At 35.9% G+C, this 16,024-nt stretch overlaps 2 protein-coding genes across 4 annotated transcripts in view; both read right to left on the minus strand.

Annotated features, from left to right (window-relative positions):
• Window positions 1-16,024, minus strand: part of LOC134743793 (uncharacterized) — a 427,044-nt gene that overhangs the window by 278,845 nt on the left and 132,175 nt on the right. The window lies entirely within an intron of this gene.
• LOC134743784 (uncharacterized) overlaps window positions 1-16,024 on the minus strand; it is a 287,723-nt gene that overhangs the window by 203,302 nt on the left and 68,397 nt on the right. Inside the window, exon 1 of one of the 3 annotated variants that reach the window (XM_063677441.1) lies at window positions 738-876. The exons of the other annotated variants lie outside the window; for them this stretch is intronic. The gene's annotated coding sequence lies outside the window, so the exon portion shown is untranslated. Of the gene's footprint in view, window positions 1-737; window positions 877-16,024 lie in introns of those variants that run through there. 3 annotated transcript variants of the gene reach the window in all.

A 16,024-nucleotide genomic window follows, 5' to 3' on the forward strand; every position in this document is an offset into this window, starting at 1 on the left:
TTAGTTTCTTCGGTTGACGGTTAGACACGGTAATGTCATCCTTTTTTGTACAGCAGAGAGGAAATGGTGGTCATAAACACGGCTAATGACTATTAGAAAAAAGTGTGTGATCTAACGAAATGCGTGATCATCAACTTAAGTACGTACATGTATGGCTTGCTTTGGAGCGCAATAACATCGGTACTATATCGTGGTGAATAAGCCTCTTTTATCGCGCCTTATAATCGTCTGTGAGCCTAAAACGTTCGAACAATGACACAATAAAAGGTTTGTGACAACGCTTAAAATCAAACTATAGTTTAATGTTCATTTGGTTTATATTATGAGGAATTTATATTTTCGGGTATTAGTTATAAGATGCCTGTTTTATTACTCACCAAATGGCTGAACCAAGGCAGTAAGCGTACGTACCGTGCAGTTAAACATAAAGAAGACAGTTTTGCTACAAAGTGTAACGTTATTTCATAGTTGTTGTTGATAATAGTCACTGTGATCGAGGATAATCAAAATGACAAAATTTAAAGACATTTTTTGTCAAAGACATTAGAGTTTGATATCCCGTCCAAGAAAAACTCGCGGATTGTGGTAAAATTTAACTGTAAACCTGGTCTACAAGTTTTTAGTCAAATTTTCGCAAGTTTACCATGAACGCTAAATTTTTTGCAGATATCTTCAAACACAGATATTTTAGTGACTGTACATAGAGTATAAACATTCCATGGTAAATATACACTTACCGTTATCGTTATCGGTAACATCTGTTGTCAGCTGGACGACAACTGACACCTCATACGTGTCGCGCTCCAGAGTGCCTCGAGATCACGGCCAGGAACTATGATTGTGTCATCACCACACTGCACTGTCACGACCACCGATCACAAGTCACTTAACATTACTGATCATTAAAACTGGATTTGTAACACTGTTTGGTCGTTATGAATTCACAACACTGCCTTTCGGTTTGATGGTTAAGCTTGATTAATTTTCCATATGTAACTGTTTCGTGGGCTTTCGTGGATTTCAATCTATCTTGAGTCATCAAACTGTGGATGATAAAGTTAATTTAAATGTTAATGACTATACAAATAAAAGAGACGGTTTATAGCAACCTTGTGCTTTATTTTCTTACTGCGAAAAGATAAGGCGTGATAAGAATGAAAATTTAAACAGTTTTTATTTTTATTTTATAATCATATATGTGCATTGTGTTCTTAAAAACGATGAAATACTACTTCGTTTTTATAGTATGTATAGTTTTTATGTACCTATTTATCTTGTTTATCTGCAGTTGCGAAAATACAGATTTCTATTTTTCTCCACGATAAGACGTTGACGTTGGGTATCAAGTGTACCTGTCAAAGTAAGTACAGTTGTTTTCGATTTCTTTCAGTTATAACGTAATATATTTTTTTAATTAATTTAGTTCAATAGACATTGGTAGTAGAAATCAATTTGTTAACATTACTCCATCGGTAGTTATAGTTGTCATTTAGCATTCAAGCACTAAGTTTAACCTTGTGCCAACTTAATGAAAATCCATGGTCGCTATTTTACTTCATAACAGAATTATAGCTGTGTCTGGGAACGAAAATAGGTTTTAGAGCTCCGTACAAAACTTTGTTCACGGAGCTCTTATTTCTCATTTAATCTTAAGAAAATTGACTCCCTAAAGCCTAAATTAGTTTACCAGTCTATCAATTCTAAAGATCGTTTCATTAACTATTTAACAATTGGTAGAACAAATAATTATTGAGTGGTTAAAATCGCATGACATTGTCCCCGTAAGTATCGCTAGCGATCGAAGCACGTGACGACCCGGCCCGGAAAACGACGCGCGCGCAGGCATAGACAATCCTTGAAAACGGCAAACGAAAACAAATTAAAAAAAACCAAATTAAAAAAAACCTACTCCACTTTGTAAAGTGTCACTAGAACTAGAAAAACACATTAAACGCAACGCAATTGAATGTTGAGTTGAATTGTTATTTCCGCTAATCTCCACTCATTTTGTACTGATTATGTGGAACTGGCCATGTTCTTTACATCTCCGATCTCCATAACAATGATCATAGAACAATAACTGCAGATAAATAAGCGTTTTCCATATGTACGTGGGACATGAATATTCATATTAGTTAAATAGCACTGCCACTGAGATTTCAGGATAGTTTTTGTCGTATAAGCAAAATCTGAATTCACGTCAACCGATTTAAATTCGCGCGTTTACCGGCGACAATGTCAAGTGCAAGATCATTGAAGGAAACGATAAGGGTATTGTTTATCACACTCGGCCCTACCGCATCAAGATAAGTGCATCCCGTTCGAACAATGTGTAAAAAGTTGAAGAACACTTGATAAGGCACAATACGGTCGGTACGAACCTGGCGTCGCGCGCGTGCGGTCCGCACGGAGATCGCCGCGCGAATGGCGACCGAGTCTTCTGCTATTGTTTACAACGGTAATTACGAGCATTTTCACGGCGAGGAAAACTGTTTGCAACCCTCGTGAGCTACGTGAACTTGGTGTTGGAAAGGACTTAGTAAGGAAAAGGCAGCTTTTTCTTTTGTGTGATTTGTGTTTTACAATTGTACATTATTAATAAGATAGATAAACTGATATATAATATTTACGGTAGTAGTAGACTTGATAAGGTCAAGCTTTTTTCTTCAGTAGGTAATTTTGGTTTGCGCCGAATACCTATGTATGTCAAATTGTACATATGTATTAAAAAGATTCAATAGATATTTGAGGAACTGTCTTAAAGGTAGTAGTTTGAAAGGGCTTAATTCAATTCAATTCAATTATTTATTTCAAATCATTTTGATCCATATAGTGTTAGTAAGTACAACAAAACTTGAAAATAAATTAAGGTTAGTGACATACAATTACAATTTACAAAACACACACATAGGTACAATAAATTATAAAATAAAATACATTAATAAATAAAATAAAATCGAGGGAATATAGATGCACCATTTCTCAACATCTGTTGCTGCCACATGCAGACTATTCCAGTGTTTGTTAATAAGTCAAAGACAGCTTTTTTCATTTGTTTCTTTAATTCGTCTTGCGTAGATCAATACCAAGATAGTCGAACTAGCGAGTGGTGCAATTTTAAGTAGTATTTTGAATTAACATAGGGGGCTGCTTTTGTATATTGATGTATGTAGAATATGTAAACAAAACGATCATCATTACGGATTATTATTATAGTTTTTTGTCCGTGTTACCTTTCGACAGAAACTGGTGACCTATCCGCAATGTTAATTACCAAAAAAACATAAGTACGTTTTATTTTTAGGTTTCATTCAAAATGTACTCGTAAGGTCACTAAATACAAATTTTTTGCCAAAAGCAATCGTTTCATTACGTTTTCACGTCACTTTTTAAAAATATACCTATTCTCAAAAGAAAACAAGTCATATACATGTGATTGGCTCCTGATTTTAGAATAATTAGTTTATAACTGATTCTGACGTAAAATCAATTAATTTCTCGTTAGCTTTGATCGAATTCTTGACCTTAATTTTCTTGTTACATGTAACCGTTCGTTATTTGTTATTTCCTCTGAATTGTTATTTATCTGTTATTGTCTTCTTTTATACTGATTTAAGAGACCAAAGACATGTAATTAATAAAGACTGATAGTTGTAATTGTGTTCAGCATCATTGTTGTAACTGACGTGACGTTAGGGAAATGTCAGTTCCTAAGTACATATATCACCATCTTCATCATCTTCCTCGCGTTATCCCGGCATTTTGCCACGGCTCATGGGAGCCTGGGGTCCGCTTGACAACTAATCCTAAGAATTGGCGTAGGCACTAGTTTTTACGAAGGCGACTGCCATCTGGCAACCCAGAGGGGGAACTAGGCCTTGTTAGGATTAGTCCGGTTTCCTCACGATGTTTTCCTAAGTACATATATATTTATGATTAATATATTATTCGTGTTAGCTTTTGATTTGTGCATTAAGTATGATACTAAGACCTTGCTAAATCAAAAATTAAGAAGTTGCTATTAGGTACAACGCATGACTATATAGGTAAGATAGGTAAATATTGTATAAGTATATACAACTTACACTGTGTTAATATGTGATATAAAAGTATTTGTTAACCTTAGTAATATAAGTTAATCATTAAATTTAGATTAATGTACTAACGTTGAAAATGATCGCATCATTTTGCCGTTAAACGTAAGTTTGACGAACCTAGTATAAGTTTAAAATGTACCATACTTTTGTACGTACGTAAATGTACGTAAAAAAAATATGGCCTATTTTGCATGGAGACTGACCGTCTTTATTAATAACTTGTTTATAATCTAGCTTAATGTCGAATCAGTTAAACTGGTTATTAAAACTCGTCCATCTGCTTCCTTCTCATACATCTTCAAAAAGTTATTTCTGTTAGGTGCTCTGACGTGGTATTTTAAATCTCGTAACTTTGACGACCATCTCGATGAGGACTTGGATTTATATGGAAATTTACATAACAAAATCAATATACAAATACAAATAAATTTATTTACATATTACAAAGTAAAATAAAATAAAATGAAACAAAAGTAAAATAAAATGAAATAAATAAAAATTAATTACCACCACCACCACAGAAACCACCAGAGGAAGAAGGGAGGACCGAGGAGCGCGTATTTCCATGCATCAAATAAAGGAAAAACTCAACGTCCTGTCGTATCAGGCTGTCAAAGAGAAGGCAGAGGACCGCGAAACATGAAAATTGCTCGACCGACAAGAGACTTGCTCTTAAATATATGATGATGATGCCCACCACCACCACCACCACCAAACCAAACCACCACCAATTATGCACCAAGTCGTGATGAGTGGCGGAAGAAAGGGAAGGCGTTTTCCCAGCAGTGGGACACGAGATAGGATATTTAAAAATATTAATTACATAATGTGTTTTAACGGGCTTCCGGCCTAGTTAGGAGTGCAGATGGAGGGCCCTAGGTTCAAATCCCGGCAAGGGCATTTATTATTTGTGTGTTTATCATGAATATTGTTCCTTAGTGACGGATTATTTCTATTTAAGTAGGTATTAATATATTGTCGTCTAGTACCCAGCACAGAAGTCTTATGAGCTTAGCTAGCGGGACTAGGTCAATTTGTGTCAGATTGTCCCATAATATTGAGTCAGACCAAGCTGAATTTGCATGGCATTTGCAATGAAAAAGTGTGGCAATGAATGTCAAATTAATGTCAAATTTCTATGAGAATATCGTTTATTATGACTCCCTCACTTTGTTCTGTTCTAATCGGTGCATAGTTAGCTTAGACGGACAGTATATATGTATTCAACATTGACATTAAAAATACGCGTAACTTTGAATTTGTAATTTATTGCGAGAATACCTAATTTTATCCATAGGGGGGCAGGATAGACGTAGATTTTCTATTAAAATATATTTTTTGGCTACTCAGTAAATCACGAATTCTTTAATGAACAATAAACGAATTTGAATTTCAAAATCACAATGTTGCAAAAACTTTTAAAACAGACTATCAGAGTGTATAAATGACTCATTACGTCTAAGTAATAAATTATTTGCACGTGTTTTTTTTATTTACGGGCCATTTGATACCTGTTGAGAAATAATTATCATATGTAATGGATTTTTTGTCTCATATCTCGTATATCGTATCAATCGGAACATTCGGAACACAGCTTTTTTATGGACAACACGTTTAGTTCATTGAATATATATAGTAATGTAGCAACGTAATATACTTTTGCAGGTAGCCCCACAGACGTATTTTATTTAGTCACGCTGATCGGATCGACAACGACAAGATAAAGCATACTACGTCACTTTCTGACTCCATTGCGTACCATGTAATCGCATCTTCAAAACCAAGTTTGGCTTCGCAAGCCACATTAGAGCGTTCCATGTTCCCCATTAAAAACAGTTGATTATTTATTAGGTGATGTTATACGCCTGTTTTGGACATTAATAAATAGACTTTTGACTTACTATGTAGTAACTGCCTACTCGAAGTACGAAGTTTTGAAAAAAAAACAATAGTCTTCCTACGAATTGTCAAATACCTACATGGCAACTCATTAAAGATAGACAAGTACAATCCATCTAGAACTTACTTTGCACCAAATCGAGCAGAACAAATTGTGGTTCTTAGATATAAACGTCATATTTTTATAGTTTGATATTAATTTGCCCCACTTTGCCATTTCAAATGCCATCCAGATAACTTGGTCCGACTCTACGACAATTTCGCAACATGACGGCCATGTCACAATATTCGCAATGAGGGCTACCGTTTTTGTGCTCACCAGTTGGCGCCACTGTAGATGTAGGTCCAGAAAAACAAATCTCAAAATTCTTCTATGCTTTTTTTATAAAATCAATACGTTCTAATATACACAAAGGTATTTTAACGTCTAAATGTGCCATTTTTTCAACCTGTTTAATTTTGCATATATTTTAGTTGGCACTTTTTTTAAACTACTAACATTTTTTGAGCTATACGACATTGTTTACCATGATTAATCAAAGATGGACAAAGATTTACCACAATTATGAATAAGGAGTGAAAATTCCCGATAAAAAAGCTTGAAACCCCCAAAACTTCTATGCATTTGACATTTTGAAAGACCTCCATCTATACTAGCGCCCCTAGCGGCGAAATTATACGCGGTAGCCCTCATTTCACAACCTGTCAAAAAAGAATCACAATTCGGGTCCCGGCTTAAAAAATGCCGCACCCGTCCAGACGACTTAATAAGAAAATTATCTTTAAGGTTCATGCAAACTGGGGGGTCGTTACAATCACATACCGCGATAGGACGAGTCAAGGATATAGTATTCTATATCCTTGACCAGTATAATGATTTTACGATCACGTAGTTGTCACTATTCAATCATACAGGTCAAGTAACAGTGGCTAGTACGAGAGCTTAACACCATCACGCTCACGGAATGAAAGAGAATACTTGGCCTCGTGACCGTCGACTTACGGACTGATGACCAGTAATTTATAAAAGGGTTTAGTGAAATTAAGACTGAGGCTGTATTGCCAAAAGATAGTGATCATACAAATAAGTGGTTTTAAGTTAAAATTTTGGCTGTAAAACGTGGGAAAATAAATTAGTTAAGTGCATATATAAATAAGTAAATCTAGATCCGATTAAACTTTCCGTATTTTTTTTGCACTTGATATATAAATGTATTTAATATTTATTTAGTATTATATTTATGTATGCTAGTATTTATTTTATTGCATAATGCTATTGATGTATTTTATTTATTCGTAGACGATAATATTGTAGTTTTCTTTTCAAATATTATTATTGTACGTTCTGTAAGTTTGTCTAATTCGAATTTTCCACTCATTAACTTCAAGGTTAGCTAAAAGAGATCGTCTTTTCGCCTTTGTACCTAAATTTATGTGAATTTCATGTTAACCATTTTTTGTACAATAAAGTGATTTACTACATTTACAGAATTCCCCACTTTTGATAGATACATTTTATTAATACCAAAGAGGATATAATAAGATAGAGCGGTACTGTCATAGTAAATTTTGTAACCACAGTAAATTCACTGCCATCTATCGACACACTTTAAAACTAAAAATGAAGATTTATAAAAATACGATAAAATGTATTTGGATAAATGTTTTTTTTTTTTATTTGCATTAATTATTTTTATGAATTTGACCCATGTTCTTTCACTGATATGCGTTAAAATTGTTAAATAACAAACGAAACCGTCAGCGCCCTCTATACGAGAGTAGGCCAAAGCTAGTGGCGCCATCTGATCGAGAATCAAATTTTCGTGATTTTCGAGGCACGTTTTTTCCATAGACTGTATCCATCTATTACGGAGTTATATCTATATTTGTTTATACGAAGAATTCCTTAGCGGAACATTTTATAGCTTGAAATGAATCGTTAAAAAACAATCTGCAAATAAAATTTTCTGTATAAATTTCCTACGGTAATCTGTGTTAGATAATAATTCTATTAAATTTGTAATTTTCCAAATGCTTTACTGATAAGATAGATAGATGATAGGGTCGAAGCAAGCTACCAGGTTTGAGTGATTCACGGTTAGATTCACCATAACAAAATATTAGAAATTAGCAATGTGACAGACAGACGGACGGGCGGACAGAGTCGCACCATAAGGGTTCCTTTTGTACCTTTTTTGTATGGAACCCTAATAAGTAAGCATAGAGTGCTCACTCCATACATGAGTTTTGTTACCAAAACGACTATTATTTTAGTATGTCGACATCTAGCGTCAAGTAGCGGAATTATCAGTACTGCTACTCGACACTAGATGTCACGTGTGTCGCGACTGACGAAAAGTGTATTGCTCAACAATTTACAACTAATATTACGAGCAGAAGGAGTTGAAAATAGAGTTTCGATTAATCCGGTTATAATATTAGCTGAAAATTGTTGAGCATTACACTTTCCGTTCTTCGCGACATCTAGTGTCGAGTAGCAGTACTGATAATTCCGCTACTTGACGCTACATGTCGACTTTCGTAATAATAGTCGTTTTGGTAACAAAAGTGATGTATGGAGTGAGCACTCTATGCTCACTTATTTCTCTATGGTTTCATTAAACTTATATGGACCGGGAATATCGAGAGCGGGAAAACAATACAAAAGGTAATCACGGTCCGTATCCCGATCGACATAAGTCTAGCGGACCAAGCTAACTGCATAGAATTTGTAATGACAAAGTGTGGCAGTCATAATGACATTTCGACACTTTGTTCTATTCAAGTCGGTGCAAAGTCAGCTTAATCGGACTAGTTTATAGCTTTATACTACCACGTAGGATCGGGTGGATGCGGCTTAAGACTAATATCTTATAAATGTAAGAGCCACGTGTGGACGTAACGACGGTCTTACGGCGCGGTTCGTTGCTTCAACTAACAACCTTTATCCTGTCGTGTAAAATGCGATTATCTTCTGTTAGTCAGCGTAGTCGTAGCGTGGAATCATTCTCTCATATAGCTATTAAATTAATGGAACAATAACTATGTAAATTAAGTATTGTTTTTGTTTTTATTCTTTAGTCTCTCTTTGTAACAAAGTGTAACATCGTCACTATAAGCGTCATACATATTTTGGCGCTTCCTCACTTTGGTCGCTTGCCATGACAGACTTTGCTTAGAGTCCGACCCCGCTATATTTTTATGCCAAATGCTACGTACATTTTTATATAACACAACAATAAATTTCTCTGATTTAAACTTTCACGATTTTTACTCATTATTATTTAATGTCAACTTTAGCCAGTCTTCTCCGAGACCACGGGGACAACGCCGTCCTCGAAACGTCGGAGGTAAATTTAAAACTTATTTTGCGCGATTAAGTCCCGTCGTTGTAAATAATAATGAATAAATTTCTCTTACTCTAAACTATACTACCATAGAAACTAATACTAATAATAATAAGTCACATTTCAAAATATTTATCAGTACGGTTTTTACTCACTATTATTTATTATTATTATTATTTAGTGAGTAAAAAACCGTACTGATAAATATTTTGAAATATGTCTCACGATAGTTTAAGTGCGATTGAAGTCACATTTCAGCCGTATAAATCGTCCCGCGACCTCCGCAATGCAAAGGTGCCCATCACGCTCGCCGTGTTGCCGCGTTGTAATGCTACGTTAAATATGGTGATCCTATGGGAGTCGCCTGCCTGTCACTGCGGTACCGAGGAGCAGAGTACCCAAGATATTTTCCAATAGTGCCCAACATCTACTCGATATACTGGTGGAGTCCCGGAAAACGAAAAAAGATATACCAAGATAGCTTATCGTCGCTATACTTACTCAACCTTATATCTGCAACAGTCATTTGATGAAAATGTCGCTTTTCTTTCATTCGGAATACGGGTGTTTTTGTCATTAAATGAGTGTTGCAGATACGAGGTTGAGTGAGTATAGCGGCGTTATTCGACTGACCTAAGGTCTGTGCCGTGGCTACCATATATAATTACTGTGTGTATTTTTTTAATACTTATATTTTTTTATTTACCATAGTCACACATAGTACACATACTCGTCATTCCATACGTCGTGACATATATATCATATAATCTCGACATACATAACTCGTCGATTACAATAGTTTATTCCTAACGAATGTTTCCGTTAAATAGATTTGAAGTAATTGATCTTATGCACATGATAATTATTTTAATTTATGTACCTATGTATAATATTTCTTAGATACTCAACAGATAAAATCATGAAACTGGTTGCACTTCGTGCGTTTTCTCATTTTCCTTTTATTGTAATCATTTACAGGAAATGTTTGTCTATAATCAACTAGCTCTAAGGACGATCTAATCTTAACTATTACTTAAAGTAGTACCACTGTTTATATCAATTATGTAAATAAATCTTATTAAATACATGTTGCAACTTCATAGATAAGTAGGTACTATGCACAATAATACGCATTATGAGTATTCTTAATTTATACGTAAATCCGATATGGAAAAGGATATTGAAATAATGTTTTATTTTTTTGTTGTATTTTCTTTGTAAAAATTACGACCTATGACTTCGATTGCCAATGAAATGATGAAAAAAGTGGCTATAGTCTGGGTTTGAACCAGCGTCGCCCCATTTGACGTCATGTCACAATCACTATATAGCTACATATAGATTGTCCGAATAGATTTACATTAAAAAATCCTGAACTGAGAGTCTACTGTTAACATCGAAAATCGTTATCTACCTCTATCGCTCTTGTACAATCAAGCGAGAGAGAAGCAGAGCCTTTTTCGCTTTGTCGATGTTAGCGGTAGGCCCCTATGCTCAGACTGTTCTTCTACACTCCGTGCTCGCAGCAGGTTTGAATGAAATTAGTCACAAAATCCCTGATAATGCGAAAGTAACTGTCTGTCTGTTACCTCTAAATATTTCTTATTCTTATTCTTATCCTTCACACTTAAACAGCTGAACCGATTGAGATGATATTTGGTATGGAGATAGTTTGAGGCTTTCACGCAGACGAAGTTGCGGGCACGAGCTAGTAATATTATAGTTCTAGTAGTTTAATTTTAAATCAAATACTTTTTTTAAACTATTTTTTTACAATACGGTGGTTCTTAGGAAAATAAAACAACAGCAACCGTGACTGTTTACTGAAATTCATGACAGTCAACGGGAAACGATCGCGTATCATAATTTCATAAATTCATACTGAAGTTCTAATGAAATGTGTGAGTACGTAAAAAAAAGACATCTAAGCAAGCGATCACGATGTGATCAACATACTCGTAACTTAACGAGTCGGTGAGAAAAGTTCTTCCTACTGCGCATATCATGGACTGATTATTTCTTACGTAACGTATTCAATACAATAATAGAGCCAATATTCATAATCATAATCGTTGCAACCATGGTATTACAAGGTGTTGGTTCTTTAATTTTATACAGTACAGCCATGGACCCTACTAGGGCGTGGCAACATTTTTAAAGACCCTAATTAATCTAAAGCTAATGAAATTCAATGAAATTCAAATTCTAATGTCGACTTATTAGCTATAATATAGGGTGTTTTTGTTATGTCCGACCAAATTTTGAGCCTCTGAGGGGTGCATACTTACTGAACAACTTTTAGTATGGAGCCAACACGCAAAAAATATCTGCTGTTCCATAGAAAATATCGTCAGTAAAAATATCTGCTGTTCAAAGCGTACTGTCAGTCATTCTACACATGCAGCCTGTGGACCAACTATACGCAGAGGGCATACAACGGCCTACGCGTCCAATATAATAACGCGTTCCGGGTGTTGATGGGGTTGCCGCGATTTTGTAGTGCCTCTGGTATGTTTGCGGAGGCACAAGTTGACAGCTTTGCGGCGATAATGCGCAAGAAGTGCGCTTCACTGATGCGTCGCCTGCGCGGCAGCCCCAACAGCATTCTGGGCGTGTTCATGGAGCGCGAAAATGGCCCCATGCTCAACCGTTGGCAGGGGCTGCATGCACTCGCCGTCTAGTTTTTAGTTTTAGTTTTTAGTTTTAGTTTTTATGCGCTACTAACACTAGTAATAAGATTGTAATGTTTGCTAACCATGTATGGATCTTTTAGTCTGCAATAAATGATTTTTTTATTATTAGTCCAAAATTTTCTTTCAAATGAATTAAAGCCCAATGTTTCAATTTCAAATTCAGTTTTATTTTCACATGGTTCACAAATATAAATTAATTTTGTATGAAGCGGATAAGTCTGCGATCGATGCTATTAAGCTTAGAATAGAAAACATTAACAATTTAACATATGATATGCCGAAATGTATGAGAGAACACAACATTTTTCCTATTTTTTGTTAATCATTAGTCCTATAAGAACATTACTCTTAAAAGTTACTTGTTAGAGTTGTTAGGCAAAACTACAAGTATTTGAAGTACTACAATACCCAAAACGACCATTTTCATTGTCGTTGTGCGTTGCGAAGATCACCTTGTCAAAATGTATGGCGACGGCGTGGAACATTGTAGCATCAGTTTCATCAGGCTCACCGATATTTACATGGCTGCATTGCCAGTCTAGTTATTACCTGAAAAAAGATAATTAAGACTTAATAAATCAAACCTGTCGATTGATGAACCTGATTCTAATTTTAAGATATCATACGTCAAAAATTTGATCTAGATTCGATCCATATCGTATCTAGAAATAGTTTATGACGTACATAATTAAAATTAATGTAGTATCAGGTCGTTTTATTTTTGCTATGACAAAATTCAGACGAGCTACAGGTTTTACTGAAAATCTGTGACTTCTTTATTAGTCAACTTTCATACTGGTGAAATGTCGCAAAAATATTAAACGTCGCTGTATTAGAAACGTTTAAACCGTCCCGTCTTGCGCTAGTGTGCGAGTCCACACGTAACGAGAAGTTTAAATAAGTCATTTTTAGGGTTCCGTACCCAAAGGGTAAAAACGGGACCCTATTACTAAGACTCCGCTGTCCGTCTGTCCGTCTGTCTAACACCAGGCTATATCTCATGAACCGTCATAGCTAGACATTTGAAATTTTCACAGATGATGCATTTCTGTTGCCGCTATAACAACAAATACTAAAAAGTACGGAACCCTCGGTGCGCGAGTCCGTCTCGCACTTGGCCGGTTTTATTTTAGGTATGGTATAGACATAGTGGGACCCTAGACACTAAACTTTTGAGGCCCTAAAAAGGTGTTTAAATGCATAGATTTTTAGGGTAAGTATAAGTTATCAGTTTTCACTAAATTACCCGTAAGAAACTAAAATCGACAAAGTGGGCCCTTTTACTAAATTTGGACACAAATGTTCAGTTTAGTAGGTAGGTAAGTATCTAGGTATGTTACAGATTGTAAGCTGTCTGAATAAACAATATTACGAGTATACAATTAGTGCACCCAGTCAAACGAGACAGTCAGGACTCTCTTAGATATTGAGCACAATATTGACATTGCGAATTCACGATTTGCCCGAGGACGACTGTTGACTGGTTGATAGGGTTGCCAACTTGAAAAAATTATGTTACGTCACAATTTGACACGTTTGTGACTATCAAGTTGCCAGGTACGGTAAATTATGTCTAGTTCATATTTCTTATAAAAATATAGTCACATTACAGATGCAGTGCATAATTGTTTGCCATCGTATTTTCTCGGAAACGTTCGTATTTGTCATGCTACTTTCAGTCAACCTCAGTACTTTTTGTACCGAAACCGACTAAAATAGTAATTAAGTCACGTTCGTACTTTTCCGTGAAAAAACGATGGACAATAATTATGCACTTACAACTGTATAAGGGCCAACCCTAGAAGACATGATTGCTTTATTAGTTTATTGACAAGTTTATGGCATTTTACATTAGTATGCGAAATGACACACACGGGGTAAGAGCTTTTTTTAATCAGATTTCCGCATATACCAAAAAATTAAATTTTTAAAGTAAAATGATAATATAAGAGTATGTTTTATGATACAGGACGGAAACGAACAGACGAATCGCCTGACGGTAAGCAATCACCGTCGCCCATGGACACCTGCAACACTAGAGGGGTTGCAAGAGCGTTGCCGGCTCTAAGATCGGGCATACGCTCTTTATCTTAAATGTTTGAAGTTCGTATTGGTCCGGAAATACCGCGGTAGAGTGTTCATTCCACCATTTAGGTGTGCGAGACAGTAAATAATATATTTATTTACGAAGCTTAAAAACTCTGACCACGTTAAGTTTGCACCAATGTAGCCCTCTTAGTCTAAACACCTCTGTCATATAATAGTTTATCGAACACAATACCTACTATTACATAAAATTGTGCTTGTCACGTTCTAATAATAGTACATTAGTTATTTAACCACCACGCAACCATAATCTGCATTAAATAATAAGCACAAAGGTAGCACGCGGAACGAATCATAATGTATATTATATATTAATTTAATATAGTCCTGTCTAAAATCGTAATCAAAACAACCAATGACTTGGACGAACCCGGTCAAAGCTGCAGTTGATGAGTTGGCACACGACTGTGCCTAGAAGGCCAATAGAGAAGAATGGCGGCGTGTTGTGGAGCTCGTTACCAATCCCTTATGATCACCACGCCACCACCACATGGATCACCACGGCCACTGTCAAGAGTGAAACGACTAAGAAGAGAAGACAATCGGAATCTTGAGAACTAATGTCTACTAAACTACAAAATACAGTATCATCTACTAACTGAAAATTAGAAAATGTCAGTTTACATCATCTGGGTTGATGACCTAGTAAGTAGGATACCGTGTATATTTTAGACTATACATGATATTACTTACTATGTATATTATGCTTTCTTTTCAACAAACCTCTATTAGTATGTCTAGTGAAAATTCGTTATGGGCATATTTATATTTCCCTTAGCTGACTAGAGGAGTGAAAGCCATAAAAAAGTTTAAAAATGTATTAACTACGCAAAATACACATTTAATGGTCAAAACATCGAATTTAACCATTACGTCCATGACTGTCATTTTCGCGAGGATTATCTACCGGAAGCCAAAGTGTCATGGCGTCCGGCGCATGCAAGGTAGGGCGGTGCGCGGCCGTGGCGTGATCTATGGCGGGTGATTACACTTCGATCGATTAGCAATTACTGAGAAGATTTATTAATGGGATTTCTATGAATCGTAAAGGATTTTTAATCTCTCTCTTTTTATAGAAATTAACAAAACTAGTGGGGGTCCGTTTAAGGGCATATTCGGTATCGTGTTTTTATGACACAAAAGAAACTATGTGGCATGTCGTCTAAAACGGCCAACCCTGGAGAATGTATGGATACAAAAGCCAAAAAAAACCGTAAAAAAAAATTTTGTGTCACTTTTTCCTAATCACAGGATACCGAATATTTCCTTAAACGGATCCCCACTGTTTTTGTTACATCCTTTATAAATAGGGTTTTCAAAGTCAATTGCGAGGTATCCCAATAGATTGATCAGCTGAAGCGGCATGCGAACATACAAGTATTTTATTTTTGTATAACTGCGGTGACAAATATGCGGTAAACGGCCCACATCCCACATAGCCATGTTGCATATGCATTAATTTTATATTACTCCTGCTGCGTTTTGTTGGCACACTTGGCACCTAAGATATATTAGTCCGAGCGAAATACCTACATTAAGATTAGTATCAAATCAATATTAGATTTTTATAGTTCGAACCCCTCTCCTGTAATTTTCTGGTCACAAGATGGCACCCGACAGTAGGCATAGGTACAGGAACGTGTCGCATCCGCGAGGAGCCGGCCAGGTTCTAAATTAAATATCTACTCTAACTACGTGTAATAAGCTTTAAATTCCTTTGGCAGCTAGCAACGCGCGCTACGGTCCGGTTCTACCCGGCCCAGTCGTAAATGAGGTTCCGTATCGTATACAATTATCACTTCGAAGCGTTTTCCGGATGCAATGACGTTTGTGCGCGGCGCCTGTGTGATAACCGCCTCCATATTTTGGCAAAATTTGTTGA

This window comes from Cydia strobilella, chromosome 8 (assembly GCF_947568885.1).
Source record: "Cydia strobilella chromosome 8, ilCydStro3.1, whole genome shotgun sequence".
In the NCBI taxonomy this organism is placed as follows: Eukaryota; Metazoa; Arthropoda; class Insecta; order Lepidoptera; family Tortricidae; genus Cydia; species Cydia strobilella.